Source organism: Melanerpes formicivorus, unplaced genomic scaffold (genome assembly GCF_026170545.1).
Source record: "Melanerpes formicivorus ecotype bairdi unplaced genomic scaffold, bMelFor1.0.p_v2 SCAF_24, whole genome shotgun sequence".
Taxonomy (NCBI): Eukaryota; Metazoa; Chordata; class Aves; order Piciformes; family Picidae; genus Melanerpes; species Melanerpes formicivorus.
The window spans coordinates 663,648-670,014 of NW_027142376.1; the positions used below are offsets into that span (position 1 = coordinate 663,648).

Consider the following 6,367-nt stretch of genomic DNA (forward strand, 5'->3'; position numbering starts at 1 on the left):
GAAACAGGTCAGATTCCCATAAAGTTTTGCCTTGATTGAAAATCCTAACAACGTATTTGTGTTTTACATTTTATCTTTTTTTTTCTTCCCCCCCTTCCTTTCTTTTCTATTTCTCTCTTTCTTTTTTTTTTCCCTCTTTTTTCCTTCTCTGTTTTCTTCTTCTCTTTTTTCTTCTTGCATTTTTCTTTTTTTCTTATCTTTTTCCTGTTTTTTTTTTTTTTTTTTCCTCTTCTTTTTTTCTTCTTCTTTTCTCTTCTATCTTTTTTTTTTTCTTCTGACTCACCCATGCAGCTACTTTAGAAAGTGTAGCCAGGTGGTCATATTACTAGAGCAGCTTAAATTACAGGAAATTCTCCTGTTCCAATGTTTATTTATGCTCTGATTCAAAATACACACTCCTTTTTGGTTGATTTTTCAAATCCCTTTACTCAATATTAGTCTGAATCGGTCATGGCATTTCTCAGGAGAGGTGGTGCTGGTGCTGATTACACTCCACCAAGGTATCCTGCTGCAGGTCCTTCAGACACAAGTGAACATCAGCCTGATGGGGGACGAAACATTTCTTTTGAATGCCAGAGATTAAGCTTAACAAAACATAATGAAAAAATGACAAGGCAGGGGCTTTTTAAACAGCCTTTTTTTGTTTCATTGTCCCATGCAGCCAGCCCTGTGCCTCCTGCCCTGTGAGTCGTGGTGAGGAGGCTAGACCAGTTGTCATTCACGTAGAGCCTGTGGTTTTCCACTGGTGTGGCCACATTTCCACAGCAGAGTAACAGCAGGACAATGAGCAGTCAAGGAGCAGAAACTAGGGAGAGGAGGAGCATGAATGCAACCAGGATGGGTAGACATGGGAAAGTCCACTGCTCCGCTGCCCAGAGCTTGAGGGATGGTGGAGAACTGGAAGGCAAGTTAATGACAGTGAAGGAATGATAGAATGACCCAAGTTGGAAGGGATCCTAAAGATCATCTTGTTCTAACCCCCTTGTCATAGACAGGGACACCTCCCACTGTTCACTTGGTTTTTGGCTGTCAAGCCAGGGAATGCACTTCAAGTTGTGAGAGGTGCAGGCTAATGCTGATCCTGCTTGGACCTTTGAGGTGTTGCTGAAATGCAGGAGGGAGATGGGGAAACTCATGTGCAAGACAGAAGCTTTGGAGAAGGACCAGTCCAGCCTTGGGGCGCCCAACTGCTGTTTCTGAGCCCTGAGGGCGAATGACAGAGCCCTGTTGTAGGAGATAAATGTGTCTGATAAATAACAAATCGTCTCCATCCACAAAGGCTCCCTCTGTTCCCATTGTTTATCAGTTGTTCCTCAGATATGCAGGAACATGCCCTTCACACCGCAGCCAGCCTCAACCCATAAACGCCAGACCAATCTTAACAGGATACCTAGAGGCACAAGCTGGGAGATGCTGGGTATCGTTTAGTAGAGTCTGGCTCCAGACGTTTTTGTCAAGTGTGACAAAGGAATTATGTGCCTCATAATACACTTAATTTTCAGGTGGAAAATGAGGGAAATGGGTACATTTACCAGCATGCACTAACAAGACTGCTGCTGCCTCTCTGCCCTGTCAAATACATTTTTATTGTCCCCCTCCTGACTAGTTTGATCTTGCTTGCAAGTTTTAGGTTTGCATCCAAGTTCTCAGACAGTCTCTTCTAGCTCATAGGTTAATAATTATACCTCTTCTTTAGCAGCATCTTTCATGTTGAAGAGTTGCAGAGCATTTCACAGCCCTGTGCCAGTATCTGCTCTTTCAGCAGGCAGAACAGAGTCACTTAAACCCATCGAGAAGCAAGGGAATGGAGAACCTGTCTCTGTGTCTAAAGAGGTCTCTTCACCTACAGCCAAAAGGGAGAGTGTGGTGGGTGCTGTGCTCTGCCAAGTCAGCTTCCAATCTCTGTTGGCAGAAGGGAGACAAAGCCTGTTTTTAATGGAAGGCATTTAAATGCTGGGGGCTGGGAGGAGGAAAGCTGGAAAATGTGCCAGGGCAGCTGCGTTAATACCTTTGTCTTCTCAAAGAGTATCACACAGTTCTTGATTGTAGCTGTAATTTTTTGTCATCAGTGTTTATTGCTCTCAGTTGTTAAGAAAAATGAAGTCAGGTTTAGTTCTGGAATTGGATCTTTTTGCCCTACTGATTTTGAACCTTAGGGATCTGATTTTCCACCCCCCCTCCAATTTTTAATCCATATAGCTACAGGACTTGAAACTCTTCCCAGATGGCTTCCTGGAGCTGAGGCTTTCAGAATCATAGAACTGTTTGGGTTGGAAAAGACCTTTAAGATTATTGAGTCCAATTATTAACCCAACACTACCAAGTCTGGTGCTAAACCGTATCTCTCAGCACAGAAATGTCAAAAGTCCATGCACTCCTGAAAAAAAAAAGCTGCAAAAAATGACAGCATTCTGATAACCTCAATGCCTTGCGGTTTCAAGAAGATGGGCCCAGATATTGATTCTGCCTTGGAATAGGGTAGAGGTGTCCCACTCCCCCCTTCAAGGCTGGAGACATGCATGCTTTCTACACTGCTTTCACGTTCTGTGCAGTAAGGCTTCCCTTCCCCCTTTGTTTTCTTTCTAGGACTCTTTGCCCATTAATAGAGAGATTGTCCGTATGAACCTGACTTCTCCCAGCATCAGTGGAGTTGTTTCAGTGATAAACCCCACATCTTTAGTTAGCAGCCTGTTATGTGCAGCAATAACTTTTGCACATCACTGCAGTTGATGGCTTCCCAGCTTTGACCATTCTGAAGGAGGGAGATTACTCCATTCCACACTCTTCATTCCGTGGGAAAGGCATTAGCTCTGCAAGCATGGAGCTAAGCAGGTAGTGCTGCTACACCTAGAAAAGCATTGCACAGCTCCTTGTTTTGGTGGTGATATAGCTGATCCAAGGAAGGTCTTGGTGCTATGAGGTATCTAAAGGGATATCATGAGGCTATACAGCTGGGATATTTAGGGGAGAGAGAGTGTGGAGATATATATATATGAATGGTTAATAGAAATTTGAGAAGGCTGGACCCCATGCTCCTTTAATGAAAACCAAATTAACTAGCTGACCTGTTTGGAGATAGTGTCCTGGAGTGCACTTCCTCACTGTGCTCTGCAATTTGGAGAGTTAACTTTCTGTGGTTGTTGCTGAAGCTCTTGATTTCTCCCAAGTGTCATAAAGCTTTGTTTACCTAAAAGAAAAAAAAGAAAAGAAAAAAAAACCAACATAATCTGTTCCCTGTGGGTTAAAAGATGATCAAGATGCTAAAAGAAACAGACTCTAATCAAGCTCATCAGCCCTGCATGGTTTTTACTGGTATGCTTCCCCCAACAGTTTAATATCATAGCCAGCACCATACTTTTCCAAAGGGCAAGCAGAGTCCCCAGGCAGCAGCATCCAGCCTTTTGGACAAAGCAGACTGGTTTCCATACCTCTGCAAAACAAGAACTCAAAGACAGCAATGATTTGCTTGCAGGCTCGTTTGTGGGCATCAAACTAGTCCACATCAGAAAGGAAAAGCCTGGACATGTAGCAGAAAGATGATTCCAGCACCTGACTGCAGGCAGGGCTGTGCAATGCCTTGGCAGTGGGGGAAGGGCTCTTGTATAACCCCATGCTTTGGAGTGGAAAGGCAAACGAGTTTTATAATCTTACATGATGGTGTAAGATCACTTGGGGCTGGACAGATTCATTCTACACCTGCAAGCTACCAACTCTGTCCCCAGGACAAGATTGCAAAATCTGCTTCAGACTGTGCTGCTTTTATTTGAAATACAGAAAAGCAAATCCTAATCCTAGAGAGCTCACATTTCAGCCACATTTCAGCTGGATCAGGACTTTTTCCTTGCAACTTCTTCTGAATATCCAGTAAGCAACTCACCTCACCAGCATGTGACTGGTCAAGGGTTTCTTTGCAATGCTGATTACTGGTTCTTTTTCCTCTCTACCCTTAAAGTATCTGAGAGATTTACAAGACTGGAGCTGTCACTTTGATCTAAAGAACGTGTCTTTGTAACACCCCTGTCAACTAGACACTTTATTATGGTGATGCATTGAAGGGAAATAGAGAATACAGTGATTTACTTAAAACCCAGAGTGAGTGAATCTGTCATGAAGTGGGCACCCTGTGAGCCCTGAGTCTCAGGCACTGGACTCATTCTGCTCTATCAGCCTACAGTGAATAAGTAGGAAAATACTTCCAAATGTTAAATTGTTGCATTAAAAAGCAATGGCTCCATTGCAGGATCTCAATGATCTCCAGAGGTCCCTTCCCACTATTCTATGATTCTAGAAAGGTAAAGACAATGTAGATACAGAAAAGCACCCTCTCCAAATAAATTTGAGAAGCTTTTTGTGGTCCTTATGAGCCCTCCTTAGTAATCCTTCACATAAACTCTTGCTATTTGATTGACTTGTCACATCAAGTGTCTAATTTTTAGGAGGCCTATTGTGAGTCTGGTTCTTAAGTTACAGAGAAGAGTGCAAACAGGCTCTAGAGAATATAATGAAGCTTTTCAACACTCAGCAAAACCCAATGTGTAGTTCCAGAAAGAGATGTGGTCATGTATCATCTCTGCATTTTGGCATGTGCAGAGCCTTGGTGTTGCCTCATCATGGCCACAACATGCCCGTCCCATAGCAAATCTGCCTGGTGGGGCATGATACAGGTGAACTGTAGCATGGAGCTCAGCTAAAGAGTGGAAGCCCTGAGCCTGAAGCCAAGCAGAGACTGGAGTGGGAATCAGAAGAGGGTTGGGTATTTATATGGATAAGGGGAGTACCCATCATTTTACTCCTTAGTTATAATAAGGGTATAGGCTCCCATTCCTTGTGGCATGAGGCTGCTGCCAGTACTGGGAGATCAAAAAACAAACTGGTTTTGTTGTAGGGTTTGTGTTGGGTGGGGGGTTTTGTTGTTGTTTTTTTGGTTGGTTGGTTTTGTGTTGGATTTTATTACTATTATTTTATTTTGTTGGGTTTTGGTTGGTTGATTTGTTTTTTATGGTTTGGGGTTTTGGTTATTTGGATGTTGGGTTTTTATCAAATGTAGATGTTCTTATAAGAATATGAGAAGAGATTTTGGTGTGTCTTTCTCTGAATGATGTGGCATCATTTGAGGTGGGGTCGGTCTTTTCTCACATGCAACAAGTGACAGGAGAAGAGGAAGCTGGCTTGGGTTGTGTCAAGGGAGGTTCAGGTTCATGGACAGAGTTCTCAGGCATTGGAACAGGCTGCCCAGGAAGGTGGTGGAGTCACCATCCCTGGAGGAATTTAAAAGATGCGTGGATGTGGTGCTCAGGGATGTGGCTTAGTGGTAGTAGTGGAATTGCACGCTCGAGGTGAGCAGTTGGACTTGATGATCTCAAAGGTCTCTTTCAAACTCCACAGTTCTTTGACTGGCCTCTGTGTCAGGGGACCACATTAGAAGACCCTCTACCACTTTGCAGTTTTCCTGTGATTTCTATGACTTACTCTGAGTTGCAAAGGAATTTATTGATGTCTGACAAAGACCTTGGGAACTTTTGTTGCTTCATATGATTGTCCACTCAGTTCAGTCTGGGAGGTACGTCCCTTCATTTCAGCCCCTTTCCATCTTTGCTTTGATCTCATTGCCCACACTGTAACTCATCCCGCACATTTAGTGGCCACTCACAAGCTGGCAGTGCTTCATCTGTGACTCACACCACAGTCACTTGTCCAGAAATGAAGCTGTCCACAGCAGGGACTGTGGAAAAGGCAGACAGCCCTGGGTGGATGAGTAACCCCCCTCTGCTGAACTTCCTGCCTTGTGAGTGGAGGGATGTGTACCTAGGGCTTGCTTATCAATGCTCTGTGGCTGCAGGGATAACAACAAAAATATTTTTTACACTATCTCTAGTGACTGGAGGGGAAACATGTGAAGTGTTGTCATTGAAATGCAATTTCTTGTGCAGACTCTATATTCATCTCGTAATCCTATTTATTTATTTATTAAGTATGTCTTTGCTTGCTTTTTGAGTATGGGGAATGTTTGGCAGCATTTGAATGGAAAAATAGGGGTAAAGGTCAAGGTTATATAAACTACTTAACTTATTGCATTACTAAAGAAAAACAAGTGGAAATAACAGTGAGCATAGTGAAAATAAGCATCTCTCCATAGATACACAGAGAATTAAATGTGGGTCTTGTCTTAATAATTTAGGGTTCTTTAGTCCAAAGTAAATTATTAAAGATATGAATTTGGGTGTAAAATGAGATCACTGCTCTTAGGAGTAGATGTTCTTACAAATTAATAATTGACTAAAGACTCTAAATTCCTCTGCTTGGTTCCTTCCTTCCCTGGAGAATGCTTCTGTGATATTGAACAGGCGCTTAGATCCAGATCCTTGAG

General features: G+C 43.0%; 1 long non-coding RNA gene across 2 annotated transcripts; it reads right to left on the minus strand.

Moving 5' to 3' along the window:
* Positions 1-336: 336 nt before the first annotated feature.
* LOC137448411 (uncharacterized) lies at positions 337-3,595 on the minus strand. Of its 2 annotated transcripts, none has more exons than XR_010989070.1 (3): positions 3,429-3,595; positions 3,066-3,187; positions 337-541 (listed from the first exon to the last, which is right to left on the minus strand). It is a non-coding gene; the product is annotated as an uncharacterized lncRNA (long non-coding RNA). The 2 variants fall into 2 exon arrangements; XR_010989071.1 differs by lacking the exon at positions 337-541 and adding an exon at positions 1,836-1,902.
* Between the last annotated feature and the right edge of the window lie 2,772 nt (positions 3,596-6,367).